The sequence below is a fragment of the Cricetulus griseus genome, chromosome 5 (assembly GCF_003668045.3).
Source record: "Cricetulus griseus strain 17A/GY chromosome 5, alternate assembly CriGri-PICRH-1.0, whole genome shotgun sequence".
In the NCBI taxonomy this organism is placed as follows: domain Eukaryota; kingdom Metazoa; phylum Chordata; class Mammalia; order Rodentia; family Cricetidae; genus Cricetulus; species Cricetulus griseus.
The window spans coordinates 140,083,361-140,091,354 of NC_048598.1; the positions used below are offsets into that span (position 1 = coordinate 140,083,361).

At 37.0% G+C, this 7,994-nt stretch overlaps 1 pseudogene; it reads left to right on the top strand.

The window, feature by feature from the left end:
• Positions 1 to 3,911: 3,911 nt before the first annotated feature.
• LOC100756101 lies at positions 3,912 to 6,574 on the top strand (annotated as a pseudogene).
• The last annotated feature ends 1,420 nt before the right edge of the window (positions 6,575 to 7,994 follow it).

The following is a 7,994-nucleotide window of genomic DNA, read 5'->3' on the forward strand; positions in this document are numbered from 1 at the left end:
TAATGCTGTAATTGCTGTGTCTGAGAGAACAATTAGGGCAGGGTATGTTGTAAGGTTCTGTCAGAGCAGTGCATTGTGGCTCACCAAACAGGAAACTGAGCAGGACCTGAGTCTGAAAGAATGGAAGAAAAATCTTATAGGATAAAAGGGTCACTACCCAAAAGTAATAAATATAATACATACATACATACATACATACATACATTAAGATAAAATAGTCTTCTAAACAAAAATTTATTTTCCTAGAAAAACTTGAGTTAGCTTATATCATTTGTGGAGTGTAGGTCAAGATTACAAAAGAAGAATCACTTAATAGCTTGGAAAATGAAGTCTCCACCAGCAAAGCACACAAAGTTGATCCCTTCCTCTCATACCACACAAAGATCAACTCACAGGTTATAAAATACCTTGATACGGGAACTGACACATTTAAACAATTATAATAAAAAATGGCAACAAAGAGTCTAGGTATAAGCAACCTCTCTCTGATTAGGATTCAAATTCTTAGGAAATTATAAAAAATTGGCAAGTTGGGTTTGTTTAATATGCAGGAATGTGTTACCCTAGTAGAATTTGGAGTGAGTCTAAATTTGTAAATCATGGAATTAATATGTTGTGAACCCCAGGAAATTAAAAACACAAATAACCAAATCAATACATGAGCAAATATATTGAGCAGATATTTGTTAAATGATATAAAGAATGAACAGATAAACAATTTCAATATGATGAGCCAACAAGGAAATGCAAATCAAAATTATATTGCATTTCTATTTCCCCTCAGTCACAATGTGTGTACCCCTGATGGGATTATAAATTACTGTCTCCACTGTGGACATATTATGAAGGCATGTCTTAGAAAAATTAAAAACAGCTGATCTAGCTGCATTACTTCTGGACAAATACCTAAAGACATCAATGTAGTATATGACAGTGATGCCTCCACACCCATGTTTCTTGTAACACTATTCACAATATTTAGTACTGGAAATCATTTTGTAAAATAAAGAAAATGAGATTCAAAAAGATAAAAGTGTGTCATATTTTTCTTATAAATGGAATATTAAAAGGACATGACATAAGTAGGGGTACTACCAGGAATATTCAGAAGAGTGGAAAGTGGGTAAGGAATAAGTATAGATATATGAGCAATAGAATAACAAATATGATCAAATGCATGTGTTAAAATGTCAGTGAAATTCTCTATTTTGTACAATTTATATTATAATAAAAACAATTTATTAACAACTAAATATGTTAAGGTTGTATAACTAATTAACAAAGTATGTATTATTACTTTTACTCTGACAAATTTTCCTAATATTACAAATAAGTTTGTTAGAATGGATTTATTTGTTGTTAGTCTTTTTTGGGAGGCCCTCAAACACAAAGGTGAATATGAAAATCCCCATGAAATAGTTCTTTGTGGTCCATGAAGACAAGTACTCCCTAGTTACTGCTTGAATATAAATTTGCCCTGCTGTGGAATTTGTGAGAACAAGTTTGAAGAAATGAACAGGTTTTGAAGGTAATTCTGGACTGTGGAGTTCATAGAGTAGATGGTGGGTCTAGCTTTGGGTTGGTGCCTTTGTTTGGTCTTGTGAAATCAATGATCCTGAGTCACATGCTATTAGACAAAAACAATAGCAGTACAGACCCTGATGCCAGGATGTACTGGAAAGAGAACTCAAGTGATACCTGATAGACAACAAGGTATATGAGTGCTGAGAACTACATAATTTCAGTTCAGTGTTTATCAGAGAGAGAAGAGAAATGACACGATTATCAAAATAACTCAGGAAATACTAAGTATTGAGTCACAAAAAGATGATAATGTACACAATATTCCCTAGTTCTGATCAGGAAGTGAATTATTTATCTTAGAACATATCTCACACCACAGCCGAACCTCCTTGGGAATATGAGACTGAAGGATGTCAGCCGAGACATTTGTAGTCAACATAGTTAGATGTTTTATAAAAGAATTGAGGTTATAGGCTAGAAATTATAAAGGTGGGAATGTAATATTCTGACAGTGGCATACTTCATTTGACTTTGAGGGTGGGTATTCAAATGGAGGAAGACATTGAAATTCTGGGAAATGAGGGTTTGGTATTTTAATATAGGGTAAAAGTTCATATGTAAATATAATTTATAGGTACCTTTTCTTCTATTGGTTTTATCACTCAGCCATCACTCTCCATTCTCTAAACACAGTTATTTTAAATTAAATATAACTGAATGTTAAATATAGCTAATTACTTCTTGTAATATGTGATATGTCTGAAATGTTGAAATAATGCATTTTTGATTGGGATGGTTTGAATGAGAAAAACTTCTTCAGGTCTTGTATATCTGATTACTTGATCACTTCTTAACCAGTTAGTGGTGGTGTTTTTGAGGTAAGGGGTCTTTAGGGGCCATAACTTTGCTGAAGTAAGTATACAACTGGGGGTAGGGTTGAAGGTTTATAGTCTTCCCTCATCTCCTGCCTACACTCCTGGGTTTTTGCATGAATAAAGATGTGCTCAGACACATTCATGCTCATATGAACATGCAGTGACTTCTCTGTCATTATGGATTCATAGGCTAAAATAAGCTTTTAAAAGTAAGTTACTTTTGGTCATGCTAGTTAATTATACCAACTAAAGTTAAGTAGGTAATATACTGCTTTAGCAATTATCAGTTAGAAAAATATTTTTATTACTTAATAATATACTTAAATATATACTTAAAGTTATTTTTAGAATAATGGATTTGATAACTAACAAGTTAAATATGTCAATGTTCATTTGGTTATCTCTTGAATTCCAAAAATACACCAATTTGAGGTATATCCCTGAGAGAATATATTGAATTGTTTTAAAAAATACATGAACTTTTAATATAAAGACACCTATTTAATATCCCTTTTTGTATCTGTGTATTTGCAAATAATATAGTGAGTGAAAAATAGAAGAAAAATATCATACTAAGAAAAGAAGGGATATAAAGAGAGTAAATAATTTTCATTTGAAGACATGATTAAGACAATGAATGTTTAATAGTAAGAAGAACTTTTGCTGGATGTGAGATATCCAGTCACAATTACAACACTTGAGACTCTGAGACAGTATGATTGACAATTTACTGGCCTGCCTGTAGCTGATATCAGGTTGCAGTCTAGTAACTATGGTTGTCTAATAAGACATATCAAAATACCTCTCAGAGAACCACTAAGGATGATGAGCTCATGATAGTAGACCCAGGAAATTGGGCTTTCACAACATAGTTCATATACAGTTAGTGAAAAATTCAGTCTAGTAATATGAAAAATGAATTGAAATGTGTTTGAGCATTAATATTAAACCAATAAGTTCTTCTACATAAAATGTGAAGATCTTAATTTATTAAAAAAAATCAGTGATTTTTCAATTATAGGACTTCCAATTGGTTAATTTCATACAAAACTATGGTTGCTATCACTTTGTAAAAGTAGTAGTGCTGCCTTGCAGAAAAAATTTCAAGAAAGCTGCAACCATTTATCAAAATTCATGCTCAAATTGCATAATTTGTATATAAGTGCGCATATTAGACAAATAGCATTTTAGTTATATCTTCTACATTCCTAACACTAAGAACAAAGTAGTGAGGTTCACTATCACTGACTTTTATCTGCAGATGGACACAATCTACCTGTGTGGTATTGAGCCAGCTGTACAGTGTTGCATCAAAGATGGCCAGCTACAATGTTTCTTCCCTGGCCCTGCCCCAAATGAAACCTGCTGTGAAATGCAGAGAAGTTGCCAATCATTGTTTCAAGATGTTTCTTTCATTTTTACAAGGTATTTTATTATATTGCAATCAACAGTTCCCAAACATTGTCATGTAAGGGAGTAATGTTTGGTTTCTACGAAAAAAACCACTGCCGCATGCGTTTTAAAGGAGAAGGTGCGGAGGGTTCCGGGTCTTGAGATGTTCCAGGTGGAGATGAGGCCTTATCTGAAGTATGAGATTCTTCTGGGACCTCTTCTTCTTCTTCATTTTTCTGATTTTCTTTCTTTTTTTCATTTGTCCGGTAGTAAAAGACCAATATGGTGCGTTTTCTTCCTTTGTTATTCCCTTCTGAATTGTCTTCAAGTACAGATTGTACTTTCTTCATTATCTTGGGGAATTTTTCACCAACGGAGCCTTTGGCTGGATTACCAGGCCTTTGCTTCTGGCTTCTGCATCTTCCTTGTTCACCCTGTGAGCTCCTGGTTGAGTCATCATCAGAGTGGCTTTCAGAAATCGTGTCTGAACTAGAATCGTCTGGATCCTCAGTATCCTCCATGTTGTAGCTGTACTGGCTGCAGTAGAGTGCCGCACACCTCTTTTATAACCCCTCAGGACAATGAGAAGCCACGCCCTTCACCTTTTATTGGATAGTAAAAATCTCCTCCAGCCAATGGTATTTCTAAACTGACTTGAACGTCACAAAGGTAGCTCTTCTACAAATTCGATGAACTTGGGAGGAATCTTCAGTAAGGAAACATTCAATTAATTGTCTTATAGAGGAAGGGATCTTGTATAATCTACCACAAAGTAATTTTTATTGCATATTTTAATTTTTCCCCTTTTATACACTATATCCTGATTATAGTTTCCCCTCCTTCCACTTATCCCAGTTCCTCTACACGTCTTCTCGCCTCTGAATCTATTCCAATTCTGTCAAGTGAAAAGAATAGGCTTCCAAGAGACAGCAACCAAAACAATATGACAAAATAAAATATAACAAGAAGCAAAACTATTATATCGACTTTGGACATAACACAAGAGGAAAAGAGTCCCAAGAGCTGGCACAGCAATCAGAGACCCACCTTTTTTCATGGTCAGGAGACCCGTAAATGTCATCTCCTAATAGCTGTAATGTATTTGCATATATTAATTAATATTTTGTATTTATGTTCATTAGGGAAATTTGTCTGACTTCTCTTTTTTTTTTTTAATCTTTATGTGGTTGCGGTATCAGTAACCCTGACTTCATCAAATGAATTAGGCAATGATACTTATGTTTCTATTTTGTGGAGTATTTGAGGCACATTGTCATTAACCCTTTGAAAGTCTTGTAAAATTCTGTGCTTAAACCATCTGGCCCCCTTTTTCTTTCTTTCTTTCTTTTTTTTTTTCTTTTGTTGTTGTTAGGAGATTTTTAATGACTGTTTCTATTTCACTGGGGCATATATGTGGATTTAAATTGTTGAACTAATCATGATTTAGCTTTTGTAAGTAATACTTATTGAGAAAATCTCCATTTATTTTACATTTTCCAATTTTTTTGAAAGCAGATGTTTAAAGTATATCCTTATAATTTTTTGAATTTCCTTGGTGTCTGTTCTAATATTCATCCCTTTTGTTTCTGATTTTGTTAACTTAGATATTGACTTTTTAATATTTAAAACATTCATTTAATTTAAAAATATTTTGTTTGTTGTCTATGTTCTGGCCTGTACTGCCCAACTGCCCGGGACCAATGCCAAGTGTATGTCGCCTCAGGAACCAGCCACCTCCACAGCTCTTGGCCTGGCGAGAGGAGATCTCCCTGCTCTGATATTGGCTGTGAACCAGTGGCCGAATTGGTGTCGGTGCCTATGCGATGGTGTATACGGTTCGAGATCGCCACAGTGGCCACTTTGTGGCCCTCAAGATTGTGTGAGTGGTGGCACACACCTTTAATCCCAGCCCTCAGGAGGCAGAGACAGACGGATCTCTGAGAGTTCAAGGCCAGCCTGGTCTACAAAGCAAGTTCCAGGACAGGCTCCAAAACAATACAGAGAAACCCTGTTTTGAAAAAAAATGGGAGAGGGGGCGTTAAGAGTTCCCAATGGATGGGGAGCTGGAGAAGGTCATTAGCACCATCTGCGAGGTGGCCTTACTGAGGAGGTTGGAGGCCTTCGAGCACCCCAATGTTGTATGGCTAATGGATGTCGGTGCTAACTCCAGAACTGATTGAAACATCAAGGTCACCCTCGTGTTCGAGCATATAGACGAGGACCTGAGGTCCTACCTGGAAAGCACCCCCACCAAGCCTGCCAGGTGAGACCATCAAGGACCTGATTTTAAGTGGCCTGGATTTGCATTGTACACTGAGACCTGAAACTGGAGAACATTCTGGTGACAAGTAATGGGACAGTCAAGCTGGCTGACTTTGGCTTGCGCGGAATCTACAGATGCCAGATGGCCCTCCCATCTGTGGTTGTTACACTCTGATAGTCTGCTCTTAACAGTTCTTCTGCAATCTACATACGCACCACCCATGGACGCATGGAGCGTTAGCGGTATCTTTGCAGAGATGTTTTGTCAAAATTCTCTCTTCTGTGAAGACTCTGAAGCTGATCAGTTGGGCAAGATCTTTGATCTCATTGGATTGCCCTCAGAAGATGACTGGCCTAGAGAGGTATCTCTTCCCGGAAGAGCCTTTTCCCCCAAAGGGCCTCGGCAGTTGCAGACAGTGGTGCTGGAGATGGAGGAGTCTGCAGTAGAGCTGTTGCTGGAGCTGCTGACTTCCAACCCACATAAGCAGATTTCTGCCTTCCAATCCCTGCAGCACTCTTAAATACGCAAGAAAGAAAGTGACCCAGAGTGACAAAAGTAGCTGCCTTTCCTCTCCTCAGGAAACTTGAGCGATGCCAAGAATCTCAATCTGTGCCTTCCTCTGAGGCTGGAGAAATACCTCCAGTTTTTTTTCTACAGAGAATATTTTAACCCTTAAATGACATTCCCCCTCCCTAAGAGGCTTGCCCTCTTGCCCTCCCATTTCTCTACAATAAAAGGTGGGTGTCTCTGTCTTCTTCCCTAACTGATTTATACTGGGATGCTTTTTAAACAGCAAAAAAAAAAAAGAGAAAAAGACAAAGAAAAATTATTTTGATCTTGTTTTCTCCTCCCCCTTGTCCTTCCAGATAATTTTCCCTCTCTAGCCGCCCAACTTTAAGTACTTTCTCAAGAAATAGGTGAAAACCCAATACAGCAACAATTTTCCATGCCAAAACAAGAAAAAAATACTACTACCCCAAAAGAAATTAAAACAATGTGAAACTATAAATCAATAAAAGGACATAGAAAACCCTTGACTCCATTACAGGTTTACTGTTTGTTCCTGGACATGTAGCCTGCCATGGAGGGGTTTATATACCCAGTGTCACTCCATGGAGAAAAGTGATTTTTCTATCTCCTGACGGGTATAAATGACAGTTTAGTTGTTATACTTTGCCTTAGTGACTAGGTTTTCATTCATTCACTTCTCATCCATCCATCCATTCATTTTTTTTTTTTTTGGCTTTTTGAGACAGGGTTTCTCTGTGTAGCTTTGGAGCCTATCCTGACACTTGCTCTTGAGACCAGACTGGCCTCAATCTCACAGAGATCTGCCTGCTTCTGCCTCCTGAGTGCTGGGATTAAAGGCATGTGCCACCAACGCCCAGCTTCATTCATTCATTTTTTAAAAAATAACATAATAATATAAAAATGAAAACAAAAACTATCACATCTAAGTTGAACAAGACAAACCAACAGAAGAAAAAGAGCTCAGGAGATGGTATAGGAGTCAGAGACCCACTCATTCAAATACTCAGGAATCCTATAAATAACCTAAACTGGAAGGCAGAGGACCTTGTCCAGACCATTTCAGGACCCGTGCTTGCTGCCTCTGTGACTTCATGCTCATGTTTTTTTTTTTTTAAAGGGATTTGTTTGCTTGGTTTACTCTGTCCCTTTTGGCTCTTACACTCTTTCTGCCCATCTTCTGAAGAGTTCACTGATCTCTGAAGGGAACACTTTGATGGGTACCACATTAAATCCCTGTATTTCAAGGTCTCTAATTCTGCATAATGTGTTTGCCATTCTTTATTTTTGTTCCCTTCTGCTGTAGGAGGGAGACTATCTGATGATGGGTGAACAAGGCACAGATCTGTGAGTATAGTAGAATATCATTAGGAGTCATTTTATCATTTTATCACTATGTTTAGTTTCCTTTT